Source organism: Podarcis cretensis (assembly GCF_951804945.1).
Source record: "Podarcis cretensis genome assembly, chromosome: 7".
NCBI classification, from domain to species: domain Eukaryota; kingdom Metazoa; phylum Chordata; class Lepidosauria; order Squamata; family Lacertidae; genus Podarcis; species Podarcis cretensis.
In genome coordinates, this window is record NC_137176.1 from 49,741,146 (window position 1) to 49,757,296 (window position 16,151).

The 16,151-nt window shown below is 41.8% G+C and overlaps 1 protein-coding gene across 5 annotated transcripts in view; it reads right to left on the reverse strand.

Moving 5' to 3' along the window:
• LOC307219492 (uncharacterized protein) overlaps window positions 1-16,151 on the reverse strand; it is an 82,882-nt gene that overhangs the window by 64,450 nt on the left and 2,281 nt on the right. For 4 of the 5 annotated variants that reach the window (XR_013840422.1, XR_013840423.1, XR_013840424.1 and 1 more), the window contains exon 2: window positions 3,083-3,176. The exons of the other annotated variant lie outside the window; for it this stretch is intronic. The gene's annotated coding sequence lies outside the window, so the exon portion shown is untranslated. The remainder of the gene's footprint in view (window positions 1-3,082; window positions 3,177-16,151) is intronic. 5 annotated transcript variants of the gene reach the window in all.

The window sequence follows — 16,151 nt, forward strand, 5'->3', positions numbered from 1 at the left end:
ACCAGTACAAAGCATATGCCTGATAGATTTAGCCTATGTGTTGGCAGAGTCTTTCATTGTGGCCTTTCACACCAAACTAGAGTTAGAGGGGCTGTTGTATTAATTAGCTAATTTGTTCAGCACTTAAAAGGTGTGAGACACTATAGACATGCAATGGATTATTTACGGCAAGCTTGATATTCCTAATACTTTTCAAATCCCAACAGTAGACCATGTAATTAAAAGAATTTCATCTGCCGTAACATAACCTAGTGGTGATCTGTTTGAATCCATTTCAAAATATTTGCAACACTGAATTTCATTTGAAGTATTTACAAATACATCTGATGGTTTCTCTGCAGATTCTACACGGCATACCCTAATTTTAGTGTTCGTGAAGACAAAATACCTAACATTTTAACAGCAAGGAGTAACAGCTTGAAACTGAAAATCAAAAGCTTGCTATTCAGCAGAATGAATAGAAGGAACTAGCATCTCAGTTTTATTGGCTAGTTGAAGACATTTTTTTCTTGGCTGGACTTTCAATGCTATCACATGGATCCCGCAAAAATAAAGGAACTGAGAGTGAGTAACATCCTGCTTCTCTTAACAGGTAACATCCTGACAATACTATGAAGAGGTTCACATTTATGGCCAGTGCTCATGTGAAGGTTCCATGTGGATAGCGGTACCTCCTTGTGAGGTGTATATGCACAGCAGTCATGATTTGTGAGGTTTCAGATTGCACCATGTAGACAAGCCCCATGCAGAAGAACATCTTCTAAAACAGTATCTCCAGAAGAGTAGTACCCCATTGCAAGGATAGTAGCAGCCCATGCTCACTCCTGAGATACTCAGAAAGGGTCTACCATAAGTGTGAACTCAGGGGTAACCAAGGCAGTGTCCTGCAGATATTGCTGGACTGCAACTCTCATCAGCCCTAGCCAGCATAGTCCATAGTTGGGGGTGATGGGAGCTGTAGTTCAGCAAACCTCTGGAAGAGTCAAGGAGCTGTGAAGCATGTCCAGGTCAACAACAGGACAGGGAAGCATGGAGGAATGGAATGCAATTAGCTTTTTATTAACAGGAAATCATGACATAGTAGAGCCCTCTGGTTTGTCCTTTCCTCTCTAGTCTCTCACTCTGAATCACTCCCAAGCAGGCAAAGGCTGTGTTAAGAGGCTGGGCTCCTCCTCTGGGCCTTTCTAGGCAAGCAATGTGCAGGACTCTCCTTGAGCGGGGTGTCAGGACAGAGGGGGGAGAGCCAGCAGGACAGAAACTGTCCTGCTGCTGGGTAGCAAGGGCAACTGCTGACTCCTCTCTGTCCTCATCTGCACTCACACTGTGACTCTCAGCCTCTAACCCTGTCCTGGAAGGCCTTCCTTCTGCAGATGTCCCCCCATCCCCACTTGATTGCTCAAACCTCCTGCTTCTAGCACCTCCCTGCTCATCCCAGACTGCTCTTTGGTATCCCACCACCATGACTTAGGATCTAAGTCTTCTTCTTCTGTGTCTTTTTCTTCTCTTGGGCAGGAGCCTCCCACCATTCTTCATCATCCAGCCTGCACCTGACAGGTAGGCACCATAGTGGCTGCCTCTGTATCATGTATTCTAACCCCCTAAGCAAGGTGTTGGACACGGGTGACGCTGTGGGTTAAACCACAGAGCCTAGGACTTGCCGATCAGAAGGTTGGTGGTTGAATCCCTGTGACGGGGTGAGCTCCCGTTGCTCGGTCCCAGCTCCTGCCAACCTAGCAGTTCGAAAGCACGTCAAAGTGCAAGTAGATAAATAGGTACCGCTCCGGCGGAAAGGTAAACAGTGTTTCCATGGGCTGCTCTGGTTCGCCAGAAGCGGCTTAGTCATGCTGGCCACATGACCCGGAAGCTTTACGCCAGCTCCCTTGGCCAATAAAGCGAGATGAGCGCCGCAACCCCAGAGTCGGTCACGACTGGACCTAATGGTCAGGGGTCCCTTACCTTTTAAGCAAGGTGTACTCTGAGGGCTTTGAATGGCATCAAGAATATCAAGCAATATAGTAAATAATCTCTCTCTCTCTCTCTCTCTCTCTCTCTCTCACACACACACACACACAGTGTGCATATAACTAGACAATCAAAGTGGCTCAATCTAGCAGTCAGGAATCAAGATAAAAAACACATACTAGATTCCCCAGCTTTTGTTAACTAAACAACATAACAGTACACTAGCTGTAAAAACAGCATCAGGGCATCAGTTTAAAAACCAGCAGCAGATAAAAACCTGGCAGAACAGAAAGATTTTGACAAGCTTTCTAACCATCAAGAGGGAGAAAGGTACACAACAAGTCTACAACAGGCAGAGACAGTTTGTAAGAATTTGGAAGAGCAGAGTTTCTTGCTGTAAAATAAAATAAAATGCAGCTCCAGGATCATGTACAGTGGTATCTCGTGTTGCATAATCTCTGGGTTAGGGAATCTTGGGGTTACAGCTGCGGCAAACCCAGAAGTGTATACTTCCATGTTTCACTGTTCACACATGCACAGAAGGGATCTGTGTGCTACGTGCATGCGCAGAAGAACTCTATCACGCCGTGTGTGCGCGCAGAAGCGGTGCCTCTAGTTACGGATTTTTCGGGGTGTGTACGGCACCCCGAAATGAATTACATCCATAACCAGAGGTACCACTGTACCAGGAAACAGAATGAATTGAATGGTTTTCTGTGCATGCTCTCAGTATGTGATGCCAGTAAAAGGGGCAAATTTCTCTTCCTGTCTCCCATATTCCGTGAATTTTGTTTCTTCCAATGAAATTCAAGGCAGGAAAATGGACAAACACTTTCAGAGAACACAGTCTAGAGCTGCATACACACTTCTGTTTACTCTGCATCCAGTCTACTCCAACTGCAAGTGAGGGTAGTCGTGCTGCTGACATATCTCTCTCTCACGAAAAGACAATGGAATGTGTCTCCAGGGTTGAAGTCAAACTGGACTGAAGTGACCTCCATGGGGCGCAAGCCTGAGCTCTGTATGTGTGAAGGTCCTGGGCTGTCCAGATGACAAGACCCCACTCTCGGCTTTGCTGATGTGGCCCAAAGGAAAGCAGAGCAATATGTTTGGCACCGACTTGGCTGCAGGAGTTGCCATCCAATCATCTTAGTGACTCCGCTCCAGACTTGTGTAGGGTTTACTCCTTAGTCTTTTCTCCTTCTGAAGATATCCTACAAAGCACAAGAGGTTTAGGATCAAAGTTTTCCTTCTCCTGGATGAGCTACCATCTCAGGTTGATGAGCCCCATCTGCCCTTCACTTCCCTCTACACCATGTGCAGAAAACACCTTCTTCGCCATTGGACCCACTATTAGTCTAATCCGCTCAGAACCTGTCTTCACATGCAGGGAAAGTCCTTAACTCACAGAGGGTTCTAGGCCCATCGGTTACTATTACCTGGTTTAGTTGGCCTGTTGAAGACACAGCGTTAGCCGCTGTCCATATTTATCCCATAGTTTATTATGAAATATTGTGTTTTGATACATTCACCCCATTCTTCAATCCAAATTGTGTAAAAGAATGATGGGCATGCTCTTTAAGTGTGCAATGTGCATTCAGCTTTAAAATATGGAATTTCCTCTGAGGTTGCTGTGATGGCACAGTGGCTTTAAAAGAGGATTAGGCAAATTCATGGAGGATAAGTTTACCAAGCTGGTATAAGATAAACAGTGATGGAGATCTATTGCCTTTATATCCTGCTTCTAGGTTTTCCAGAGGTATGTGGCTGCCCTCTTGGACAAGGAAGACAACCTGTAATCCTCTAGATGTTGTTGGACAACAACTCCCTTCATCCCTGAACACTGCCCCTGATGGCTGGGGCCAATGGGAATTGTAATCCAATGACATCTGTAGGGCCACAGGTTCTTCCTCCCTGGTCTAGGGGGACATTTAGTCTGATCCATTAGGGTTCTTCTTATGCTTTTTAAATCCTTATATTCTCTTGGAAAAACAAGCTAATAACTTTTTTTTTTAAAGTGCATTAAGAACCCAAGCATTTTTAGTTTTGAAGTCTAATGCTTGGCATTAGGATGTATTTTCAGACAGCAGCCTCCCCAATAGGTTGCAGTGCATGATTTGCTTATTAAAAATGTTGAGTGTGATAGTAGACAAAACATATTGGAAGTGAAGATTCATCTTCAGTTGGTGCTCTTCAGCAGGTAGTGAGTAAAATTTAATAGAGTGTTTGATTTACAACCCAAAGATAGGCCAAAATGAACACATTTATTTAAAAAGCACCTTTCACACTCTGAAAAAAACCTTTGACAGCATTACTTAATAAAAAAAACCTCAGTGCCATTGAAAATTCATTTATGAGTGGAATAGCAGTTAGCAGCTGACACCACTAATGTGTGCAAAGAATCTTTCCTCGGGTTTGTCCATCTCATCTTTCATCTCTGTCTCGACAAATGAACTGTTTTCATAGCATGATAATTATGCTGTCTTGTCTCCCCTAAAATACTGTGATTTCACTCCACTGAGAGAAATAAAAATGAGATGAACTATGTGAGTGAAAGGCTTGAAATACAATGCAGGTCAGGCATCGTTTGTAATGGTGGGGCGGGGGGGGGGGAGAATATTGGTAGTATTAAAGCACAGTGCAGTTTTACTTCTTCTGACAAAAGTCATGAAAAGTGGCGACAACTGCTGCTGGTTTCATTTATCAGAAGAAGCCAGAGTTTTGCTTTGCTTTTTAAAAGAAGGGTCAGTGTAAAATACCAGTTAAGCTTAAAGTATTGCAAGACAGAAATCATGAAAAGCAGTGACAACTGCTACTGCTTCATTTTTCAGAAGAAGACAGAGTTTGGTTGTTGTTTTTTAAAAAAAGAACAGCCCGTTTAAAATACTAGTTAAGTTTGAATTCTTGCAAAACAGGCCAAGAATGCGAGTTTATTTTGTTTGCCTTTATTGCTTTGCCAGCTTAAATCAGTTTTCTGCTGCATCAGCCAGAAAGAGGTCAGACATTCAAACAGTGCCAACGCTCTGCGTCCTGCAGGTGGAAATACAGCTAGGTGGAAAGCAAAATCAAACAAAACTGTCACTCAGAAAATGCATAAATAAAGCCACACGTATCTTTAGATATACAGAATTGGGGGGGAAATAGGAAAGAGAATCAATATGCTTTGGGACATTGTTTCTTGCAGGGTTTTTGTTTGTTATTTTTACATGCTGGAACAATATCCACTGGGAATGGTTCAGAATTTAATGCTCAGCTTAAGAAAAACCACTGTCAATTACGCAGGGTGGTGGTTTATCCTTACCAGTGGCTCCCATAGGTGTATTTCAGGACCACAAGTAGGGTGCTAATGACAACTGAGCTACAGCCTTGCAGAGATGTCATCTGCATGAACTGGAACTGCCATGTAGGGGTTGTATGCTTAGCTGCTGCAATGCCCCACAGTGGGATAGCACTTTTTGAAGCAGTCAAAATTGCACAAATCACACCAACCATATATATTGCTCCCCCACTGAACTGCTGGCTGACAAAAATGTTGTGCCTGGTAGAACAGCCAAGTTACAAGCCCATAGGTACTTTTACAGGTGTCGCTGTAGTGGAAGCTGGTTCATTAGGACAAATGGAGTCTTGTTCCACTATCCTCAGCCAGCCCCGACCTGCCTGCCTTACTGCAGATATTAATATCGTGCAGTTTGAAGTGACAAGATGCAGAAAAACTGACTCCTTTCTGAAATGAAACATTGTCCACTATATTGTCCATTAGACCCATAAGATTGTTCAAAACTTGACTTGCAGAACTTCCTTCAAAACAGGACAAAAACGTTAAAGATACATCCAAATAATTCCATACAAGATTTTGTGCTGCCCAGCATAGGCTCAGCATTTTAGAAATAAAATATAATTCCAAACAGACCTATAAGAAAAGACATTTCTCTCTCTCTCCTTAAAGCCTGAAGTTATGTGCTCCTGGAGAGCTTCATTACATCCTTACTCACACAGAGCCTGGGAACAAAGGACCCAAGCCACCACACTTCCAAGATGGCAAATTTGTACTTCAATAGCCTCCCATGTGATCTAAGGTTAAACACTCACATGTTAGCTGGCAGAGAACAATAACAATTATCAACCCATCAAGGAGCTCAAAGACCATGTAATATACAGTGGAATTTCACCTTGTTAAACCTTTTCAGCAATATACACTGTCAGTCTCCATTTCACTGTCAAGTAAAAAATTATACTTAACATGCCTTCCTACTTACAAGAAGTCCAGTCATGGCTCCCTCAAAGAATTCTGGCAACCACAGCCTGTTAAGGGTACTTAACAGCTAATCACAGAGCTACAATTTCCAGGTTGGTTTAATGATCAATCCCTCAGTGCCAGGGAATGCTGGGAATTTAGGAAATACAGGGGTTCCTAGAAAAGTCCCAGCACCCTTAACAACAAACCTTTCTCAGGATCCTTTGAGGAAAGCCATGACTATTTAAAGTGTTATAATAGTACTTCAAATGTATAGTGCAGATGGGGCCATAGCATTGCATTATTGGACAGCACACTTGAATCTGTCAAGATGAAGCATGGCTTAAAAAAACAGAACAAAAAAGCAACAACACCGAATTAATTAATTAATATAAATGTCAAATCATGATGTGGTGAAGCTTTCAGCATGCACCATCGTATACTCTTGCATGCTGGTACAGCTAGTCTTTGGAACAGAGCAGGCTGTCAATCTTTTCCCACCGTTGCATGTCTGCCTAGGCAACCTTTTACTTGAAGGGAATTTATCAGAAAGAAATTGGCTAAGACACAGTTCTTCCTTCTCTTGTGTTTAATTAGCATAGAAGGTTTGTCTCTGATAAATGCTCAAGATCAGACAAATCTGATTAGAACAATGATTGATGAATATGAATGATGGGGAAGGCAGGCAGGGAGTATTTTCTAGTATTCATTTTAAAACAAACTTGTGCCCTAAAACGTATAATAATTTGCAAGCGAAAAGGACATCTTCATTTTCTAAATGGGGTCTTTTTAAATGATAGGCAATAATGGGAGGATAAGTCCATTATTCATTTATAAGGGAATTAGCATAACAAAGCTGCTTAATGCGAGAGTTCAGAAAGCTCTGATTAATAAATTAATCCTTACATTTTACAATAGATCTCATTTTTGAATAATTCTTATAAGAAAATCTTTTAATAACTTCAGTGTTTTTCCACTCAGAATGTTAACCATTTGTTTGCTGCTGTACAAGCAGAAGTAAATGCCCAAGAGCAGACAGCACTCTTATGTTGCATTGTGCTTGTAGTGGAGAAACTTTGCTGTGAACAGTGCACATCTCATTCCCTAGGAGACAACTTGAAATGGGAGTGTGATATGTGCATATGTGCAAGAGCCAAAAAGAGCAAGTCTTGATTTCAGCCTGATTCTTTACAGAGAAGCAGGACACATTCAGTTTAGTAAGGCCTGCCTGCACCCATGATGGCAACCTTTGCACACCTCATGCTCTCTCCAGAAAGCAAAGGGAGAAGAAGCTTTGTTGCACACTCTTATTCATCAAGACTTCATGGTTTGCTAACACTTGAGAGCAGCTGCTACTAAAGTAAATGACAAACAACTTAGGTCACACCTTCACCATATACTGAAAGGACTGTTGTAGCACTTAAAACAGTCTTGTGTCCCCCCCCCCACCCAATGAATCCTGGAAACTGTAGCTTGTTAAGGGTGCAGGGAATTGTAGCTCTGGGACAAACTACCATTCCCAGGGTTCTTTTTGGAGGGGTCCCATCACTGTTAAAGTGGTATATTTTCGGGTGCCTACTAAAAATACTTTTGCATAGGCAAGCGTATCGAGACATGCAGAAGCTGTCATGTGTTTTTACCTGGTTTTAGCTTGCTGTTGGTTTTATTTATTTTTGAATGTTTTACATATTTGCTTTTAGACTTTTTATTGTTTTAATTTTTTTTTTTTTTTTGGAAACCACATTGAAGTTTTATTGATTGCAATAATCATTATATAGATGCAAAACAGAGGCACTGGCTAGCCCCTGCTTTTGAGGGGGCTGGAGCCACATGACGTGCTGGCATGGCATGTGTGACATTGCATATGATGTTACCACTCCTTTAAGAACTTTGGGGGGTCCAAAGTGCCTTGCCCCCCATTGTGAAATCAATATGTAAATGAAAATGAAATGAGACATGGTCTTATTTGCAAAGCTAGCCACAATGCCAAGGATGGGATGTGGGGGTAGGGTTCTTCTGTGATGTTTCCTTTCCCCTTCCCAGGAGAGTTGTGGTGATGAATGAGTAATGCTGTGTTCCTGGGCACATGGAAGAAAACCCCACTTGTCTCAGTAGAATGACTGCAAATATGCACAGGATCAAGCTTCAAGCTAGCCTTCTGGCATATGCTCATAGAGAGGCAGGATGAAACTTAAGCATTGGCTGCAGGCCTCTCATCATCAACACAGTAGCTATCAATGTATTTGAATATCATCATCTTTTGGAAGCTATTAATACCTTGGTATGTATAATGTATTTTGGTTTGAATGCCACTGCCTAATTTGGAGGTGGTGTCTTCAAATTGGAAAAAAAAAATCCCTGCACCCAAATAATGAGGTGGCTTGAAATAACAGTATTATTAAAACTATTATTAATTAAATTTCTATCCTGCCTTTTCTCCCTAAGGAGCCCAGGGCAGCAAACAAGAAAGTAATATAATAATTTCAAGGTTGCTAGCAACAGCCTTTCAGTCTGCAAATGCCTGGGTGTGCAGGAATGTTTCGAAATTAAAAGCTGAGACAGACACATCTCACCAGGGAGGGTATTCCACACATAATGGGGAGGGGGGTGCATGGAGGCTGAATGCACATCCTGGTGTCAGAGGCTGTAGTATGCAGCAAGGTGCAACCCCAGTCTATCTGTGCCCCTGCCAGCACCAAGTGATAACTCTTCTGGCAAGGGCAGGACTGTTCTTCCTACCTCAAATGACATGCAAGAGCAGCAGCTGGGCAGTGAGTTAGCTGTCCTCCATGTGCTCCCTACAGTTTGAAAGGGGCATCCATTTAAATCATGCATGCCTAGCAAAGAGGACTCTGAATCACACTGATAGTATCCTTAATAATACAGCTGCTTGGGCAGCCAAGTCAGGGCTGGAATTATTTCTGAGGAAACATGTAGTATCCCAGAGATTCTACAGCTGATTGGTGGTTGAAACTTCTGAGGACTGAGAGGAAGTCTACTAACCAGGACTGGCCCACCAAATCCCAAACGCCAAACCAAATCAGGCCAATATGGGTACACCCGGGATTTGGCCAGAGCAGAGTCACCATTGTGCCTTTCCTCTGTTCAAAATGTGAAGAAGCATGGGTGTTAAATCCTGCTATCCAATGAAACTGAGGCATTCCTGAGGGGGCATGTTCAGTGTAAGAGAAGTCAAGCCAGTGCAAAGAGGAATTGAATACGAATTGGGTAGGAAGAGCAATTCATTATGGGTTTTTGAGGGGGTATATGCTGAGATCTTCTGCAGGCACACTGTAGCTTGTCATGTTTGCATCCCCAGTCTTAAATGCTAGCAAATTATATTTTCCATTAATCTTTCTGCACAAGGCCTATGGCTGGTATGGTTTTCAGACCCAATGAAAACAAAATAAATAGCTTGCCTCCTTGCCACCTACTCACCACTGCGGCTTGAAAGTAGTTTCTAGGGAAAAGAAAGGGAAAAGAAAGGTAGGAGGGACATCTTGGAATGGCCTGAGCTTATTTAGGAGCAGAGACTAAATTCAAAGCAATCTTGGCTTAGATTTTTAAAAGCATATTTTTCCTGAACAGGGCATATTCACTTCAAGACTACCCAGTTTGCGAACAGTACCTACTAAGGAATTAACAGGCACCATTTTGAAGCAGGGCTATGCAACACAATCAATATATTAATATATATGGAATGATGCTTATTCTGAGTACCCATATAGCTATACCCCACGTGCCTCATGATCTGCTTTGCCAAGAGCCTCAAAGGGATGCTTAAGCAGCCATATTGATACCCAGCAGCTAGCACCACTCTTCAGTCTTGTTAATTTCACTTCTTTTCCCTCTCCTTGCTGGGAAGGTTGCTAATATTCTATTTTTCTCCAGATATAGTAACAGGGTCCCTTCTCCCTTGACACTATGATAAGAGAACAGACACCATGTTTGAAGCTGTGGGGAATTTTAATACAGTCCAGCATAAGAAGCAAGATAGGAACACAATTACTGTCACACAGATATGCTCTCTGGGCTGTTCCTAGCACTGCATTTTAGTGACACACATTTTTGAGTTCCATGATCTTTAGATGATACATCAACAACACTTAGGCATGAATATGGATGTTGCTACTGCACATGTCAAGTCACATGTACATCTGACTTGCATCTGGTTCTCTGTCACCCCCCAGAAAACTTTTGTTGTTAAGGATTTATTCAATAATTTATTGGAAAAGTGCTATGTAAATATTAAGTATCATTGTCGATTACTATTCTTCCCACCTATCAGTGACAAACAAAGTCTGTCAGAAACCCACATACAACCAGAAACATAAAGATAATAGGGCAGGAGTAGCCAACATAGTGCCCTCCAGAGACTGTTAGAATACAACTCCCATAAGCCACTAATGACATGGCTAAGGGATGCTAGGAGGTGTAGTTCAGTGGCCTCTGGTAGATACCACATTGGTTCTCCATGCTCTGTGGTGCCTCATTCCCAGTCTTCTGGCTGAGAAGTAGAGTAGTCCATCAGAGCTGGGAAGGCTCTGTGAAGAAGCTGACCAGCAACACAAGGCCAGAGGAAAAGGGGTCAAGCAACAAGATAGCTGTTTGGGAGGCAGACAGCATTAGAAACTGGTCTATGGGTGGACAGCACTTCTCTTGTGGCTATACATTGTAGGGAAAAATCACTAGTGGTGGGCTGGCTATTTTTCAGGAAATGTTCTCACTGAGGAACCTCTGAGAAGCCACCAACAAAAGACAAGAGTTTCTTAGACCACAGTTTGTAAGTCATTGCTTTATGACATGCTTTAATAATTAATTCACCCAAGAGCAGAATGTAAGCATTGGGGCCTTGAGTCAAACTCCTTGCAGTAGCTTTGGCTGGGTGGGAGTTGTAGACCAAAATATTTGAGGGACACTAGGTTAGTGAAGACTGCTATAGACTTCAGCATACAAAATGTGTTTTGTTCACCTAAAAGCTCTTTCTTAGTTTTTCCTGCTAATGTCAACAAGCTACTTCTTAAAGTTCTCAATTCATTCTTAGAATCTGCATTGCATTGATAAAGCTTCATTATATTTTCTCTGCAATTCCAGATGAAGCACGGTGCAAAATCATTTTCCCCATCATCTTCCAAAGAGTCAACAAGCAGCCTTCTTAATCCTCTTGCTTTAAAAGGCTTTAACTTTTTTTTGTCTTCAACCTTTTAAACCTTGATGAATCAATTTCTTTCATCCAGACCCATTTAAAAGGCTTTATTTAGAGGATGTTATTAAAACATCTGGCATAGGAGCTCTGAATCTATGGAGAGAACCCAGGACAGTCTTTCTGCCTCCTAAATTTGATGTAAGGATCAAATCATCACACTTTAAGCCATCTGTTCATATCTGAAGTTTAGCATTATCTTCACAAATGTTTTGTGTTAGTTGTTGAACACCAAATATGTTGACCCATATCCACAGAAACATCACTGTACTTACATTCCACTGAAATTAGTCAGACGGCATGGCTAACATGTCCCATTGATTTCAATGGGAAGTAGGTCCTGGCAAATTGTCCAAGTACATGCATTTTGTCCAAGTACATGCATTTCACCCAAGAATGGTGAAATAACCAAGACCAGGTGATGGGTATAATCAGGCCATATCTTTATTGGCCAGCAGCATATAAGTGGGGTTGGCATGGCAAAAGGGCAAGGATCATTTTTCTCATTTCATTCAGCCCCTGCTGACATAATTACATTTTGTCACCATTGGGAACTGCCCAATCCCTTCCCTGGGAGTAGCTTAATTTTGGTGTGCTGCAAGCCAAGCATCCAGGGTTTAACTGAGCGACCACAATAAGAGACTTCAGCTAAACAGAGTCCCTAACCCGAACTTTGGGCCAATTCTCCTCCCAGGCCCCTTTTAGGGAGCCCTCCTTTGCTATGCTGATCCTGTCCTGTGCCATTTCCACTCACAGTTTAGAAAGCCTGTCAATGCCTGACATAAGTTCACAGACGGAAAAGCAAAAAAAAAAAATCACCAACCAAGGTACCAATTAAGGCTGATAAGAAGAAGAAAAAAACATTTTTGGTCCTGTCACTCAGCAACCCTAATATCTCAGTGAAGCTCTAATCCAAGGATAGGCGAGTGGGGCAAAATGACCCCAAAGTGAGGGCTTTTAAGGCCTTGGCTCCTTTCACCCTCTTGCAGGGCTTGAACTCAAACTGTGCTGCAAAGGAAGACTGTAGCCAATCTCAATGGGGCTTCAACTCAGCACTGATCAGCTATGGCCTTTTTTGAACATAGAAGACTTGGCCGCTGTACTCCAAGACCTGCTGGTTTCCAGACTGTATTATTGCAACACACCTGCCTTTGAAGATGGCTCAGAAAGTGCAGCAGTCATCTTACGGGCTGGATTTGTACTTTTCACCATATGCTGAAGACTCATGGCTTTACCCTGCCTGCCCTTTGACATCGGAAACACATGTTTTAGGAAACACCTCATTCTCTTGATAGTAATCCACTTTTACTGTTTTACTATTCTATTTTTAAATTGTTTTAACCTGCTCTGGGGCATTATTGTGAAGGGAGGGCAATGGCAACAGCAGCAGCAGCAACAACAACAACATAGTAATAACAATAGAAAAAATACTGATAAATCAACAAAACATGCCTTGTACCTTTGTAGTGAAGGACCATAGCTCAGTGGCAGAACATCTGCTTTGCATGTAGAAGGTCCCTGGTTCAGTTACCAGCATCTCCACCTAGGGCTGGGAGAAACTTCTGCTTGAAACCCTGGATAGCTGCTGCCAGTTAATGTAGAATCTACACTGTAGATGATGCTGAGCTAGATAGAAGAGTGCCAGTGAAGGCATATGAGACTTATTGCAGAGTTGCAGACATTTCATTTCATGTTGCAAGATAAGATTTACCAATGGAACTAAATATACACCTAATATTTACCAGTAGTTCTCACTTCCACTGCAAAGGTTCATTTCCAGGAATGGAAATACATGAATAAGAATTATAAAACTGAATTCCACACACACCACACACACTTAAGCATAAGAAACAATTGTCACACTTTTTGGGCTCAGAAACGATGTTGCAGAGAAAGGAAATAATGATGAGTTCTATTCTGAATAAATTCAAATACAACCAGTGGGACCAATTCAGTGTGCACATACACACAGCATACCTAGAGTCGGAGCCATGCAGTACTTTTCACAAATTATCCTTACTTCAGACAGAATCCAAGAGCAGCAGATTTTGAAAGCATCTGATAAATTGCCTTTCCTAATAAGTATCACTCTGAGAAATAGCAGGGAAGGCACTGGGGAACGACTCCTAATTCAGAGCTTACTGAAAATTAATAATCCACACTAGAACAAAAGAGGAGCTTCCTTACTTATCTGTATTATAGCTTTCTCCTGGACAGTTTTCATTTGGAAGCTCTTTGTAATTTGCATATTAGAATAAATGGGGTCCTGGGGTTTGGTCTGAGGCCCACACAGTGCTGAAGCTAAGCAGGTTTAGAGCATTAGGGTGGCTGTTTGGGAACTCTGCATATGCTGCCTTGAATTCCATTATAGAAGAAGTATAAATGTAAAAAAAAAAATCCAGTGTTATTTTCTTTTGTAAAGCATACTGTAAAGATGGTTGTAAAATTGAGTCGAAATCTTGCCAACAAACCACCTGTCCAACCAAATAGTAAATGGCATCACCAAAACTCATGAGTTAAGGAAGACAGGAGCTCATTTGCTCCCAATATCCTAATGGCACTGAAAAATGCTAAGGGGTTGATGAACCATTTCTTTGCGGAAATCATTCTACACCTTGCCTCCTCCTAATTAAAAAAAATCATAGAATTGTAGAGTTGGGAGATACTCTGAGTGTCTAGTCCAATGCAGGAATCACAATACACTGTTTCTCATCCAATTTGAAACCATGCCAGACTCTGCTTACCTTTGCAAAGGTGCTAGCAGTTTTATTGCTGCACCACTAGACTCATGGACCCCAATAATTTCCTCCCCCATTAATACACTAACACACTGATTCACTGTTCACTCCAAAAATGGCCTTCAACCATTAAACAAACTATGGCCTTTTAAATGCGAGGAGCCTGCTATTATAATCCCCGCCCCGTGATTTTTTTATTGTCTTTTATTATTATGCTATGCAAATTATGTTTGTTTTGTTGTTGTTGTTGTTGTTGTTGTTGTTGTTGTTGTTGTTGTTGTTGTTGTTGTTGTTTTTGGTCTTGCATACCACCCTGGGATCTTTGGGTAAAGAGCAGTATCTAAATTACTACTACTACTACTACTACGACTACTAATACTAATACTAATACCAGCACACTGCATCCACAATCTCCATCAAAGTAGGGGCTATCAGACAAAAGACAAGGACCATTTTTACCCCAAAAGGCCTGGATACAGAAGGGCAGACATAGCTTAGACAAACAGGACATAGGGGCCTGCTTCACAGCACTAGAACGATGCTGGTTGACCATGTAGCCATTCATTTAACTTATGCACAGTCATCATGGCTATGATGCCATTTTGCCTCAGACACTACCAGGTGGAAAGATGAAACCAGTTAATGGGACTTTCCCCTTCACTGTAACCTGTACCCAGAATTCTGGGTCAAAAGCCCACTTACAATAGGCCAAGGAAATTGGGGGTTTCTTTACATTAAGGCATACCTTTCATCACTCCTTCCTGCAGCAGCCATGCCTTCACCCTCAGAGATGTAATTGGGCTTGTCTGTTGAAGATGGAACTATGCTAGTGAAGAATCACAACCATAAGGGCCTAAAGTAGGGACATTGATTCACTGTTCGCTCCAAAAATGGGATACAAATTAAAAGCAATAAAATACGAGTTGCCGTACATGACGTTTCATCTCTGGCAAGCTAGTGAGAGTAATGCATTAGCTGCAGGCGGGTACATTAATCTCGCAAGCTGGCCCCATATGAAATCTTTTAGATAGCAGTGGCCTCTTCTTTATTGCATTTTCATTAGGACCTTTCCTGTAAAACTCTTTGTAAAAACTAAAAGGGGAGGTGGTGGGGAAAATACATGAAAATGAAATGTTAGTCATTTCGAAAAAGTTTTATTGTAGGCAAATGGTTGTTCCCATCCCAGATTTCAATGTGTTCTTATTCTTTTGTATCAATGAGTTTCCACTTTTGCATTCCTTGAGTTTCCACTGTAAAAGGCCATTGTCTGACTGCAAAAGGAATACCACGAGTGAAAGACAGTTTGTATTATTTATATTTTATAAATTATTATAGCTTGTTAACAGCCTTAGCTCAAAGAGGTTTACATATAAGAGCAAAACCAAGAAAATTACCCTCAAATTAAAAACAGCAACTAAAACCTTAAATTCAAAAGGAACAGAGTTAAATCTTTTATTTATATATTTTAAAAGCTATGTGGAATAAATATGTTTCAATTGGTTACCAACATCATCAGGGATGGGCTAGTCTCATCTTTTGGAAAGAATTCCACAACCAGGATGCTGCTACAGAAAAGGCCCTTCTTGCTCACCAACTGAACCCCTTTTGCTGTCAGAGATATATCAAGAGAGGTAAATGCAAAGACTGTTTGTTGATTCATTTATTACATTTATATATCACCCTTCATCCAAGGAGATTGGTATGGTATACATGGTTCTCCCCCTTCCTTTATCCTCACAACAACAGTCTTATGAGGCAGATTTGACAAAGAGATTGTGATGGGCCCACAGTCACCCAAGAATCTCCATTGTTGTGAATCCAAAACTCTCTCCAACTATTCAAGCGAGGACAAGGGGACCAATCTGAAGCTAAGAGGGAGGGGGCTCTCCTCACTGCTTGACAGCCCAAAACTGAGGTGATGCTTGCCAAACATAGGGAGACACCTGCTGAATTTCAGCTTGACATATAACTATTAAAGGTGCCAGGCCAGGAAAAAATCCAGCAATTTTACTTT